Source organism: Thermobia domestica, chromosome 2 (assembly GCF_964235325.1).
Source record: "Thermobia domestica chromosome 2, izTheDome1.hap1.1, whole genome shotgun sequence".
Lineage (NCBI taxonomy): Eukaryota > Metazoa > Arthropoda > Insecta > Zygentoma > Lepismatidae > Thermobia > Thermobia domestica.
Window position 1 is genome coordinate 383,116,829 of NC_137455.1, and position 15,546 is coordinate 383,132,374.

General features: G+C 31.6%; 2 long non-coding RNA genes across 4 annotated transcripts in view; one reads left to right on the forward strand and one right to left on the reverse strand.

Annotated features, from left to right (window-relative positions):
- The window catches only part of LOC145678882 (uncharacterized), a 231,375-nt gene that overhangs the window by 60,888 nt on the left and 154,941 nt on the right, over positions 1-15,546 (reverse strand). The window lies entirely within an intron of this gene.
- LOC145678880 (uncharacterized) overlaps positions 1-15,546 on the forward strand; it is a 156,497-nt gene that overhangs the window by 38,123 nt on the left and 102,828 nt on the right. The gene's annotated exons all lie outside the window — the stretch shown is intronic.

The following is a 15,546-nucleotide window of genomic DNA, read 5'->3' on the forward strand; positions in this document are numbered from 1 at the left end:
TAGTAGTATAATTATCGTAATAAATAAGAAGAAAGGCTGTGACCTATTAAACACTTTGAATGGCCGGTCATTTGATTTATCAGCTGATAATGTATGGTAAGAGCATTGAGTTCTAATGACACACATTCAGAATTTTTTGACTTCTGTTCTCTATTTCTCAATTTCAACAATAATAATAATAATAATAATAATAATAATAATAATAATAATAATAATAATAATAATAATAATAATAATAATAATAATAATAATACACGAAGAGAATAAATAGTTTCCAATTTGTGAGGACTATTTCCTCCAGGACTATTTAATTACAAATAGTAACTACATCACAGTTAGAAGTATGTATGTAGTCAATGGTGGACCAAGCCTAGATTCCTCTCAGTTTTTTAAGTGACAAAAATTATTTAAGGTATTATTTATATATTTTTAAAAGTTTATAGTAAACATATGATATACATGATAGACTAGTCTGGGTTCTGGCTGGTCCCCCAGTTTTTACTTACTAGATCCGCCACTGTATATAGTATAGTGAATAGCTTTTATTCTGAAGAAATAGATTGTTTATTTTTTTAAATATAGAATACTGTGTATCTGCAACAACTGTAAGTTATATGAAAATATACACCGTCAGTGGTGTACTTAGGATTTTGTTTCCGGGGGGGGGGGGGGGAAGCTACGCACAACACATGAATAAACACTTATATTTTTCCTTTTGGATGCCAACAAATTTTAATGAATTTCATTTTGCTTCCTACACTAACAAATTTATTATGAAGATTCTTCAGCCCGATAGCCCCCTAAATACGCGACTGTATATCGTAGTAATATGTATCTAATGTTATTTGATTTGTCTTACGACTGACAGATACACTACTTCTAAAATAAAATACAATAATGTTTGCTCCAAACTTTAAATTAAAATTCCCATGTTCTAAGTTGCAATGAACAAATCTAATGGATATAATATAATATAGCAATCTCACATACAACTCACAATAAGATTCATTCCTGATGCTAAAGTATATTCTAAAACTTTTTTCAAATTGCACAAGAAGAGAAGAGAAATTAATTTTATCATAAATAAATTAATAAATACCATCTAGATATTCGGTAAGGTACTATTTGCACGGAACATGAATTTATTTAAATTAGGCCAAGTTTTTAAGATTTATCCTTAGGAGTAAACACACTAAATACTACTAGAAGTTCTAAATAAATTAAGTTAATTAATATAACAAATGTTTTTCTGTCATATAATAACATAATTCCTTATTTAAAAATTCAGACTTGTGGAGAGACATCTTTTAACCTTAAGTAAAGTATAAATTTTGTGACATTTTTGAACTAGCAATTTTTAAACGTAATTCATTAAATTTATATATCTATTTTCGTAAAATCAATATATTTATATAAAAAAATATAGCATAGAAGTTGATTTAATTTGTAAAATTAATATTAGCAAATTTTCTTATCATGGTAAAGTTTACTCAAATTTAGCCAATACTTTTTTACCAGTATAAATAAGATAGTCTGCCTGAAAACACGTAAGCTTATATGTAAATTGAAATTTAGACGTATTCAGCACAGAAATAATATAAAAAATAGTTTTAATTAAATACAATGATTAATTCACATTTTGTTTACTGAAGTACGTCGTGCCTATGAGCTATCTTCGCTAGTCCAACATGAAATGGCAGCGCGACCGCTGTCTGTTAGCTGCGGGCGGAAAGCGACACATGGCGGAGACTTCGGAATGCCGTAAGTAGCGTGAAGTTGTTCCCGAAAATTTCCTTTTTATATAGAAATCAAACAAATTTTATAAGAAAAATATTGTAAATTAATAATTTCTGATTATAAATAATATACAATTAATACCCTATCGATACATATAATATTCCTATTATTTTAGCAATCGATACACACGAAACATTCACTATTTACTTGGATTAGAGCGTGGAACCAAACAAAAGCCTATTTTACAATGGCGTCCGAATCCAGTTAGTTGCAAAACAGGTGTCTCTGATAATTCAACCTTAAAATTAATTACGCAGTTATTACACAGTTGCAAATTAAAGGAGAATCACGCACGGGCTAATACAAATCTTGTTCCTAGTGAGGATTGATTTCGTTTTCTTTGTTATTATATATAAAAGTGTAAATTTGTCATGCATAATTTGATCACTGGTAACCAAATTGCTACGCGAAACCTACTTAAAGTAAGTGAAAGTTCAAAATTACTTTTGAATTATTTGAAGATAACTGTCAACCTATATACACAGAGAAATACTCAATTTTCTATAAGAAAAGAACATTTTTTAAAAAATAATATTATTAAATTAAAGGAATTTAGTAAGTTACATTTTCAAAAATCGTTGTGATAGAAACAAGGTTCTTTTAAATATTATTCGAATGGCTATGTCACAAAATGAATTTTATTTCAAGAGCATAATGTTTACTATAATGTTTCGTATCGCTCTTATTTCTTGCCGTAGGATGTATTGAAATTGAAAATAAAATATGTGTTTGATATTTAATGGATGATCAGTAAACACCTAACATTAACACACGTAAATATACAGAATGTATTTTTGTAACATAATAATAATAATAATAATAATAATAATAATAATAATAATAATAATAATAATAATAATAATAATAATAATAATAATAATAATAATTTTGATAATAACGAGCAAAAAAATATGTTTTTTTGATGCTTCAAAATCAATAATAAAGTTAAATCATTTGTTCGAATTATTGACAAAGTTATAGTATTTTAACAGACTTTTAAGAATGTATTTGCGTGTATGATGTTGTCATTAAATGATATAGGATATTAATCTTATGGTCTTCTGCAAATAGAAAACAATAAAAGAAAATTTTGAGAAGGAGCTCCTATTAAATGCTTACATGCTTGTTATGGTTTTGTAATATTTCTTAAACAGGTTAATTTTATTTAAAAAAAATTGCATCCTAAAATATTAGAAAATATATACATACCCATTATTTTTTAAATAGGTATATATTGGTTATTCTTTTATATTTTTCAAACATAATAGTTTTAAAGTCTTAAAATTTAATTGTATATTCATTAACATGAAATACACACATACTGAAATTGTTAATTGTTTAATAAAATACATAATTAAATAAACTACATATCATAAATACCTATACAAGTATTAAACAGCCGTAATCTTCTAAAGAATTTTGTTGGGTATGAAATAATTATGATAATTATTTTTATTATTAATTTAAATTGTACATTTTAAAAACAGTTCAAGACTGTTATCGCCTTAAATATTCTAAGAAATTAATATACTTAAATTATTTAATGTCTATGGTACAACATTGTGCTATAAATTTCAAAAGATAATTTTTTGTAAATGGCCAAACTGAGATTATATATATTAGTATTATATATAATATATTAGTATTATTAGAATTTATTTTCCGGATCAGCTTTACTCCTATGGTCGCTTCATTTAGTATATTGATAAGCATTCAAATATTCTTAATAAGTAAAAACGAATAGACAAATTGGGATTTTAAAAAATTAAACTGTTTTGTAAAAAATATAATCTTAATATTTGAGCAGATAGTAGTTAAAGAATCTAATAAGTATTGTATATCCTTATTCCTGATTGGGCATTGCATACCATTATTATTATTATTATTATAGTAATAATAATAACAATAAATATTCAAAATTACATCATTATAATGATTGTCTGAACTACTTAATTTACCAGTTCACATGAACATTATATAATTTGTAACGTTAAGTTTATTATTATTATTATTATTATTATTATTATTATTATTATTATTATTATTATTATTATTATTATTATTATTATTATTACAAACCAAGGATATCGTTCCAAAATAACAGCGGTCACTTCAGTAGTCAGCGATTTGTAGGTATCTAGAGATTTTTAAAGGATTTATATGTGCATATTGAAGTACTTTAGACAGAAAAACATTCACTCATTTATCTTATATAAAATATTTTATATAATGATATAGAATGAAAGATGTTCCTTTATCTATAGATATACCTATATTGTTAATAATGCAGAAGCACATAATGATATTTCTCGGATTGAATAACATTAATATTTTCCAATATCTAACTGCAATGGTAATTTCTTGCGTATGTTTGTTGCTAAAAATATTACGGAAACTTAAATGATATATATATATATACACATACAGAGCCGGATCCAGGATTTTCTGATGGTGGGTGCACTAATAACTACCTCTATGTTTGAATTAAATTAAAATTTTATAATACTTTTAGACATCTGTAGTGTGAATGTGTATTACTGTTTTGCTTGGTGAATCCTTTTCCTTGAACCTTCGGAAAATCGACTTAAACTATTGCTTTTGTAAAACTCTTTCTTTTAAGCCATAAACGGAAACATGACAGCAGAAAATTTCGGAAAGTGTTACAATTTTCACTGCTCGTTTTTCATTTTAGATAGTGTATATTTACAACAAATGGGAGTGCACGTGCACCGGTGTACCACCTCTAGTCCAGAACTATATATATATATATATATATATAATATTATCACTTGAATACTTGAAAATATTACGGACACAATTACCTCGTAGATTTCATGTTTGTTGAGACTTCCATCGAAATAGAACATTTACAGAAGTCACTTTCAACAAGCAGAAAGATAAAGAAAACAAATAAACACTAAAAATAAAACTCCTGATGAAAATGAACAGAAAACAGGCAACAATTAAGATAATTGTCCATTACGGAGGGCTTGTTTCTGGAAAGATAGGAACATACTAATAAACTGCAAATGTCACGTTTAATTTTCTTTTAACATTAAACAGGTTAAAACAAACAAATGGGTAGAGAAAAATTTTGTTGTATGTTTTTCTTTAGGAATAGCCATGTTTCTTCTGTTTCATGTATGAAACTTTTTTTTTTTTTTTTTGTAAATGTGAGTTACCGTGTTTCTTCTTACATATATAGTATATGCTAATTTTATTTAATTTTTTTTTTTGTAACAAGGGAAACAATATAATTTATATTCTAAAGGCATGATTTAAAATAAAAGTCTGCTCATATTATCCCCTGAAATGTAGTGATTATTCCTCGGCTACTGTAAGGTAATGCGGTGAATATAACAATACTGTGAAGGTATAATGCTTGAGATTTCGACATTTTTTTTCCATCTGAAATGCAAAAGATTTTTCAGGGGTCGGGGAAGGAAATTCTAAGGGTGAAACGGGGGGATTGAAAGATACTAAACCTAGAGCGTGGGTTGAATTTGGGATGGAGATACCTTATCAGCCACTGAAATAATGCCAGTGCATGCCTGCAATGTGAGATGGAACTGAGGTACCAAGAGGATTATATACATGAACAGGAAATATGCACGGAAGGGGAAAGCGGAGTACTGAAAATAGGAGATTTTGGTAGATTTTAACTCTCTCTACATCATATTCACATATCCTCATCAACACACTCACACATGTGAACAAACACAAACACACAAACATATATATATATATTTTTTTTTCTCCGCTCTACCCTATTTTCGAGATTTACATCATTCATTATCTATGCACCAAACGGACACTCGTACAGAAGAACAGAATAGAAAAACAAATCAATGTTTGTTCGCGATCCGTATCAACAAACAAAAATTAACCAAAAAAAAATCGGTGGATGTTTCGAGGACAATTCATTCTAGGCCTCATACCATTTCCCTTTCATTTCCCATGCAGGATGCAAAAATATGGAGACATAGGGACAAACATACACAGCCCCTCCCTCCCTTCCCCTCCCCTTACTGTTAAAACGGACAGAGACTGAGAGAGAGACCAACAGGGAGAGAGAGAGAGAGAGAGAGAGAGGGAGAATTATCAAAACTACAAAAGTAAAAACAATGACAAACGTTGTACTAGCTCCATCATAAATCATATTTCACCATAAAAGTACAATCGTTGCGTACAATACAATCTCCATCCGTGCGCTATAGGTGATACGGTCTTCCTTCAGTTGTAAATTTTAACAGTGAAAAAAAGAGACGAAGAAATTTAGTACATATATATATGTATGTATTTTTTCTAGCAGGTGCTCCCAATGTCTCCCTTCACCTCAGGCATTTTGAGTTATCTTAACAAAAGAATATGCACATATTTATATGCAGAGAATTGTCCAGTACTTTTTCTTCTTCTTCTTTTTTTAAAATCTTTTTGGTAAGTGACATTTACAAAAGTGCATTTTTACCTTTAGCCTATTATTATGTTTTATTATTTTATTTTTGAGTTCACTTAGCTCGGTAAGTTTAACATTAAAAATACAGAACATGAACGGAAGGAAATTTAAGCGTAGAAACAGTAAAATTTATAAAGAATCACTGTCAAAATTTGTCAGAGTATTGATTTTAAATTACAGTCAATATTAGGAATAAAATTTACATATAGCAAAATAAACCATAATTGGATGTTAGTGTATTATTGTTGTTTAACATTTTTCACAAAACTTTATTATTAATATTCGATATCATTGTAAACTAGCAATGATATTATGACAGCTAAATTTCTCAACTGCACGCTGTAATTTCACTGAATATTCTTACATTATTGATCTTAAAAGAATATAGGACCATATCAAATATGGAATAATAATAATAATATCTTGAAATTGGTAAAATTTTGTTTTCAAAACTAGTTAAAGGAAAAAGTGTTCTCATGCATCTATATACTATAGATGGGCCGCTAGACAAATTTTATGTGTGCCAACCCAACAGTCGTGAGCTTTGTTACAAACTCAGTTTGTTTTTATGTGAAAAGCCAAATAACAATTGAAAAATCTCTAATTTCCTGTATTATCAACGAAATAAACTTTATTCTTGTCACTAAAAGATATTTAGAAAATCACTAACTTCATCTAATTCAATTTAATTTCATCTGTCTGTAGAAAGTTCTAATTACTTTATCGCTGTAGAAAATTTAAAACTTGAAAAATACACACATAACAAAATGAAGAAAACACAAGAAAAACATTTTTCATCCTGAGGGTCATTTACATAAATGCAAATAAATTCTGATATAGAATATTTGATGCAGTGTTTTTTTTACTTATTTCTGTTGTTATTAGTTTCAGAAGTGTTATTACGTGTCCCAACAGGTAAGACTAGAACAGCAAACACTGGGAACGTTCTATTATATAAAAGCAGGAAGCAACATATTACGTACGTCTCCTCTATGGAGAACGTGTGCTTCATATAACGAAATGATTAGATTTCATGGTGTAGATGTATTTAGTATATCCGAAAACAAGTTCAAAACAATTGACAGGCAATAACCTCTGCATAATTAAACGACGTATATTTATATATGTATAATAGTGTAATTTAGGAAATAATGTGCGCGACACTATAACTGGGCATTAAGCCTGTTGTGTTGTTCTTATGAAATAAATAAATAAATCATTTGTGTATTATCGCAATCGCCCCTGATATGTCAACACGGGGTATCACTCTACCATTTGCATTGTTAAGTACATATAGAGTTAATGTATTATATGTTATTTAATTTTAGTACCCAGAGCATAAAATACAGTACGGCACCTTTGTGCACTACCATTCAGATATATTAAAAATCAATTATTTTTGTTCCAATCAAATCGACTTATTAAGTATGTATGTATTGTTAAAATTAATATGAAAACAGAAATTATATGATGCATACTGTGCTTCAAATTTTGATTTCGTAAACAACATATGCTGCATGTAAAACATTATCGTAAAGAACTGAATTATCTTAATATTGGCTATCTTTCTAACACTCGGCTACTTTTTTTGGAAAGGGGAGAAGAATTCCTTTGAAACAAAAAAAAAAAAGTTTTAAAAAATTGTAATTCTCAAAATCATTAATAATATTGTTTATTCTCTCTGTCAGTTTAGTGCTATGTCTATATTATTAATATATTTTAATTATCAATATAACAACTTTATATTGAACTTGGCTATATCAGCTAATGTTGAAGAAAGTTGTTTCTTCGCTCTCTATACAATGCGATTAAATTTTTAATATCGTTTTATTCCCGGTTTCCTACCAGCTTATTTACGCATGCGCTTATTTTACAATGCTTACATCATCTCCCTCCGGTGTTAAAGAAAGCATTAATCGACATTTGTATTGTTTATACGAGGAGATAAACATGATATAAAAATAATTGTTAACATTCAGACACAAATATGCTATTTATTAAGAAGAAAAAATCTAATTTACTTTATAATATTTAAACTGTAATCAAAATTAAGAATTTTTACGCTGAAGACTCAATTGTAAAGGAAACAAAGTTCTTTGTACTTTATAGTTATACTAAATTTACCGATTAAGAACTTGAAACTTTGTTTAATGTAATTTTTATAAATTGCTTTGTTTAATGTATGTTCATTTATAAATTAAAGTTACCAAATTTGCAGTAATATTTTAAAATAAATATTATTTTTTTTATTTTAAAACACATTTTAGTTTACTTAAAAAAAGAAATAAATTCTCAAAAATCAATAAAATTATTTTGATAACTGTAATGCACAAATTTTGTAACTTTATTGTAAACAGAAATTATGTAATTTCAATACGTAAAATTAATACTAAATATTAATTAATGTCAGAGCTCCTTCGTGGCTAATCGGTTATCATACGCGCCTTTGGCGTGGGAGATCCGGGTTCAATTCCCGGCGGGAGCTCATGTGGTTCGGATTTCACGCTAATCAGTAGGTCCACGTCTCATATAGTCTCGCTGCTGAAAGAGACACTAAACTCAAATTCATCTCAACTCAACTAATTAATTCCAATGCTAAATTTTGATGCAAATACGCGTTCCTCAATTGTGTGCGTGTGTAACAATTAATTTACATGTAGACAATATTTGCGTAAAATATACGGAGCAACGTCGGGCTCATGGCGTCATTTTACTGTTTGAATTTTATGTCTACATTTATTAAGATTAATAATATAGTTTCGTAAATTCATTTTTACTAGAGATAATTTTCTTTCAGTAAATTTCACATATTATTTAAATAAAAATATGTGTACACATTTTCTTAAACAACAATTTCTTATTTTCAACATTTAAAACCAAGAACAAGTTATAGGATATGTAAACATTCTTAAACTTCCTAATTAAAAGCACAAACATATAAAAGTTCTTTGACAATATGAGATTCTTGTAAACATACACTAAAAAGTAAGAAGATATAGTTAGAGACCAAAATACGAATTGTTCCTACCTGCCGCACCATGAAATCTTGAAGGTCACACGAACAGACGAACAATATCCAACCTCACGGTTTATTAAAAGGGTTGAAGAAGCAGTCTCACAAGGGTGGATGGGTCGTTGAAAGGAAATAAGGAATATAAATGTTTGCGAGGGAAGCAACCAAAGTGGGTGGGAGCTTGTTCTTAATTGACAAAACAATTGACAACCCACCGCTAAGTTTGAGCGCCGAACATAGCCCTGTTTTTTTTTTTTTTTAAGTGTCTTTCGTTTGGAGGTTATCACATCAACCCTTTGAATCTTCTCCCAAAAGTGGTGGACGGTTTTTAACAACACATAGTGAGGTAACCAAAGGTTATGGAAATAATGTTTTGTTCAAAAATCCAATAAAATAAAACTATAAAAATATTTTGGTCAAAGAGAACAGAAGTTGAAAACAAACTGCACGCGTGACAAGGTACAATAATAAAATTCAAACTAAAGAAGTAACTATGTTTCCAGTTTGTATTAGTTCTTAAAAGAATTTGGTTCACGTTCAAGGCAAATGTATTTGGAGCCGCACATTTAAGTTACAAGAAAAAGGGAAAGTTTTTCGGCCCTATTTTATGTATATTTTCTGAGTATAAATTGGTCATTTTTTCTTGTTTGCTATAAAAATTGTTTACGGTCTTTTTTCTTTTGTTTTCCTTTGAAAAGAAATATATTGTTTGTTTTCAATAAACTGAGTTTGTTTACAAACCAAGTCCCGGCTATAGAATTTCTAATTCTTCAATTTCAAAGGTGAGAAACGAAATAATATATTTTTTTAAAAAAACGTTTTGTTGCAATTCTCAGCTTCCAGTAACGAAATTACTTTGAAATAACAAGCGTACATAGAACAAGATATAACATTTACCGACTGAGGAACATTGTTGTGATTCTCATGTTAGCAATGTTGCGCGCGGCGTCCATGTTGGAAAAATTCTCCTTCGTTCGTTCCTCACTTAGTGTATCCGATTCTTCACTCTCCTTCGCCAGCGACACCAACACGCGCGTGCACTTACACATAGAAAGGGATATATCCTATCTACACGAACAATACGAACATATACTCTCAAGCATACACACACTCACACACAGCCAAGAAGTTACATCCACTAAGACACGCGAGAGGGAAGGGAGGGGCCAAAAGGGGGGAATGGGAGGGGGTAAAGATAGTGGTAAGGAGCTAGAGAGGAGAGGTTGGGAAACGCCGAAGTAAGTCGTGCGGCCTCCAACCAATGTGTGTGGTTTCGGAAACAACAGCGAAGAGTCTCTGGGTTGCAAACAAGATCAACCCGTCGTGTTGTCTCGCTGTAGCAGTACTAATACTACTAGTACTAGTACTAATATTAGGAGTAATGGCGAATGATGCTTAGACGTTGCTCTTTGCCGAACTTCTCTCAAAAATGATCCCACAGACTACAGCAGGCGGTGTCGAAATGTTCAGAAGAAAACTCACAAACCGACTGTGTTGTCTTTTTTTTCTACACTTCAAACCACACAGGAGTCATGCTTCCCCACTGCCTTCTGCTATTGCGACATCAACAGCTCCAAAGAAAAACACAAACTTAACTCTTCGCTTTTTGAATTAGAAAAAAAAAAATCTAAAGCACATAGCTATCTATCAACGAACACACGCAAAAAATACGGCAGGTGAGTTTGTGCTTTCTAATTTCTTCCACCAAAACAAAGCATCTCGAAACAACAAAAAAATTATATTCCTGAAGAACATCGGCCGTGGCCAACTCAACTGGTCCTTAACATTCTTCAAAGATATCCGCCGCATGGTCTTTTATAATAATAATACTAACAATAATAATATTTTTTGTACACTCGGATACTTTTTACAAAAAGACAAACGAGCTTTTAAAAAGTTCTTGTAGCGATGTTCGGTTTTTGTCTGTTCTACCTCCCGTATGCCACAATCCTCAAACGATCACTAAACTACGTTTTTCTCAAGCATCTCTCTCTCGAAAGACTGTTCTTTAATTTCCTAACCGTCCCTCCTCCTCCCCTTACAAAGCCACCCCCTCCCAACGTCAAATCTAACTTCATTCTCTCCTTGTTGTCCCCCCAAAAACAGCATCTCTACCTCCCCCTCGCCCCAACGTCGCCCGGCCCTGTCTGTCTGTTGTCCAAGGCAAGATTCCCTTCTCAAAGCCAAAGTGGATATAAATAGAAGATTGCAGAAATTCAGATTGGGAAACACGAATCAGAACCTCTCGGAGGGTTGTTGGCAAAAACAGGAAGGGGCGGAAGGGCAAGATAACAGGAGTGACTTTTGTTATTCTTCTCCCTCCCCCTTTTCCAACTCTTATTTCTTGATGGTTCCCATCATCTTCTGTGTCTGTTCCTGCAGCCATAAGTCAAAAGCAAATTAGATCATATAGCTACTGGCATTTCATTGTAAAGATACTGTATATCTTTCCCTTAGTTGGTAGGTTTGTGAAATGTTTACTTTAAACATTTTCCAAATTATCTTCGAAGCCTAGACACCAATCATATACTAATTTACAGAAATTAAATAATATTATAAGAGAACTTTTAGAATCTTTTAATAATGTCTTCCTGAAGAGTTATTCCTAATGTTTGAAAGGATATCTACCTAAATCATTCCAAGTCCTTGTCATTCCATTTCCTAAGTTAACGCCATCAATATTTAATACGTAATATATAATAAGCTCATATAACAACAATAATGATATGAGTTCCCTCGTGACTATCTAGTCAGTATAAACGCTTTCGCCTCAGGGAACTAGGATCTTATTTCCGATGGAGTCTAATTGAGTTCGATTCCCACGTTAAGATGTAGGTCTATGTCTAGGGATGCGCACGAGACAAGATTTGAGACTGTCTCGTCTCGAAAATGTGCTGTGAAAGTGATGTCTCGACTCGAAAAATATATATATTTTTCTATTAGAAGAGCTGTGTCTCAACTCGTCTCGTGCGCATCCCTATCCATGTCTTATAAAGCCTCGATGTTGGAACCAAACACCGTGTGCGTGGGTTTTCTCGGGGTTCTCCCGTTTCCTCCCACTTTCTTCATTCCACCATTTCATTCATTACTCATCATTACCGTCTCCTTTAGCCTAACCGGCATAATCGTGGGACGTGAAACTCAAAGATTTCATTTCATTTCAAAGATTTCGATGTTGAAACCAGGCCCGTATAGCTAAGGGGTGGCCAAGGGGGTTCAGTCCTTCGCCAAGCTTTCAGTTGTCTGTTGGTGTATACCAGTAGTTGGATCTCGATAACTCCAATTCCTTGATAACTCGAATTTTTTTCACATTCCCGTGAACTCTCTATAACACTCAACGCTAAAATAAGCTCTATAAGTCGAATGTTTAAAAATTACTACCTCGATATGTCGAATATTACGGGTTTCGTAATCAAATTTAAAAACTTCGGTAAATCGAACTTCCGTACGAACCTCTACAAATCGAAATTTACCTCTATAATTTTGAATTTCCCTTAATGTGACCTCGATAACTCGGACCTATAATCCTATCTTTTACGTAAAAATGAAATCTTTGAGTTTAACGTCAAACGATTATGCTCGTTAGGCTAAGGGGAACGATGATTAAGGCAAGTGAATGATAATGGGACAAAATGGTGGAATGAAGTGTGGGAGGAAAGCAGAGTATCTCGACAAATCACATGGACACTATGTTGTCCATTATAAAGTTACTTGTCTGGGAATCGAACCAAGGAAAATACGCACCACAGATAAGCACTCTACCACTGAGCCACCGCGTTCGCTCTATGCTTTTAAGGAATTGTTATTGTTAACAATATGCACTGTAATTGTGTTTTATTCATGTCTAGACATGAAAGACTCCCCTCCACCTGTTTCTAGGTCAATAACTTCTCTTCCTTGGAACGTTCACAAGATCGAATTATGAAGATTAAACGAATAAAACTTCGAGTTACAAGGTTATATAGACACTTTTAATGAGGAACGTGGAACCGTGGTATCTCGAAGTTTTGTTGTAGCCACTTTGGTAGCTAGAACCTTGTTTAGAGAGGCACGGTAGCTCAGTATTAGAATGCTTACTTCTGTGTGTGGGGTTCCTAGTTTGATTCCCGACCAAATAAGTTTGTGGTGGACAACATCGTGTTCGTGAGTTTTTTCGGGGTACTCCCGTTTCCTCCCACCTTCTCATTCCACCAATTCTTCCATAACCATTCACTTGCTTTAGTCATCGTCTCCTTTAGTCTAACAGGCATAATCGTGGGATGTTAAACTCAAAGATTTAATTTTTTCCGAACCTTGATTACTCAAAAAAATTGGTAAGTGAAAATTTATGTATTTCCTTCAGGTTCGAGTTATCAAAGTCTCTCTGTATATATGAAAGTAAAATGGATATACAAGGTACTTCTCCCACCCAAATTATCATGACCTCTTTCTGTCTTAATGTTTTGCTTATAGGGCTTGCAGGAACGGCCTCTAATTCTAACCCAACCAACGAAAAATAATAAAAACAAATATATTTTTTTCTGAATTTTCTTTGTTGGAGGTGACAAATCAAGTAAACTTTCAGTCGTTAAGTAGAACAGGAGTTGTTTTATTTAAGTAGTAAAACTTAAGAAAAAACAGTTATTATTATTATTATTATTATTATTATTATTATTATTATTATTATTATTATTATTATTATTATTATTATTATTATTATTATTATTATTATTATTATTATTATTAGTTATAGTTTCTATGGTTGATTACAAGCCAAGTAGCACAAATCGTTGACCCAGTGTTGGAGAACGATGAATTCGTTGGGAAAACATCTGGACTACTTGGGAAAGTCCCATATTTAACCAGATCAAATATTAGTTAACTTGAAATAAACAACGTCATTTAAGGGAGGAGCAGGGTTCTGCAGGGATCAGGGTTCTGCATCCATATAGGAGTTTCACATTTGTCATTAGCATCTTCTTGTTCACCTCAACCATAGGTTAGTGGGCAACATGGAAATTTTAAAACGTCTCTCTCCCTTAGGAGAGCTGCTTTACGCTTTGATAAGGTTTCTCCTTCGTTACTATATCTGGATATTCTATCCTTGGTCTTCCTCTTCCTGGTTTTCCTTCTGCCGTTCCCTCTATCAACACTGTGATCCAATCGAAGTGCTGAATAAGATGGCCAAGCATGCTGCTTCTTCTTTTTCCTATTATCTTCATGATCTCTCGTCCTTCATTAACTTCCTTTAGTACGTCTTCATTCCTTTTTCTTTCGGTCCATGATATGCGCTGCATTCTGCGCCAACACCACATTTTAAATGCTTCCAGCTTGCTTGGATATTTCAGCTTTTCTCAATGTCCACGTTTCTGATCTGTAAAGCGCCACGCTTCATACCAGGGTCTTAATAAATCGTTTACGAATTTCCAACGACACGTTTCTTGATGTTAGCAGCCCTCTTTTTCTATTCAATTCCTTGTTTAGCCTGTGCTATTCTTGAAATTACGTTTTTTTTCCCCACTTCTTCCGTCCGAGGATTAGATTTTCTAAATAGGTGAAAGTCTTTACGTTTCCGATTTTCTTTCCGTCTAGCCACATAAGTTTGCCCCTTCTACTCCCGCTTTTGTGCACTTTATCACTTTAGTTTTATTTTTATTTATCACTTTGGTTTTATTCTTATTTATCACTTTGGTTTTATTCTTATTTATCACTTTAGTTTTGTTTTTATTTATTATTTTGGTTTTATTCTTATTTATCACTTTGGTTTTATTCTTATTTATCATTTTGGTTTTATTCTTATTTATCACTTTGGTTTTATTCTTATTTATCACTTAGGTTCTATTTTTATTTATTTTCATTTTGTATGTTTTTTTTTCAGTTGATTGTTCAAGTTTGAAATTGTTTCCTCTAAGTCCTGTATGTTCACCACTATCAGTGCTATGTCATCAGCAAACCTTATTGTGCTGAAAACTTGTATATTACTGTACAAATGATTAAAATACTTCTCGAACTCAAGAGGGAGAACAAAATTGGTTCCTGCCGTCCCCAAATGACGTCTGTGGTTAGAAAATTTTTAACATATACATATAATTTCATGAAATTAACCCCTTTCTGGCTTCCATTAGCGAAAAAAGATAATTAGTATTGGAAATCCTCATATGGAAACTTGAAAAATGAATTAAAACTTAAATTTTAGATTTTTCACTTAATTCCGACGAGAAATAAGTAAGTGCCATATATGACACACTTACAACTTATAAAGAACATGCCAGATGACACCAAAATCTCTTATTCATACACG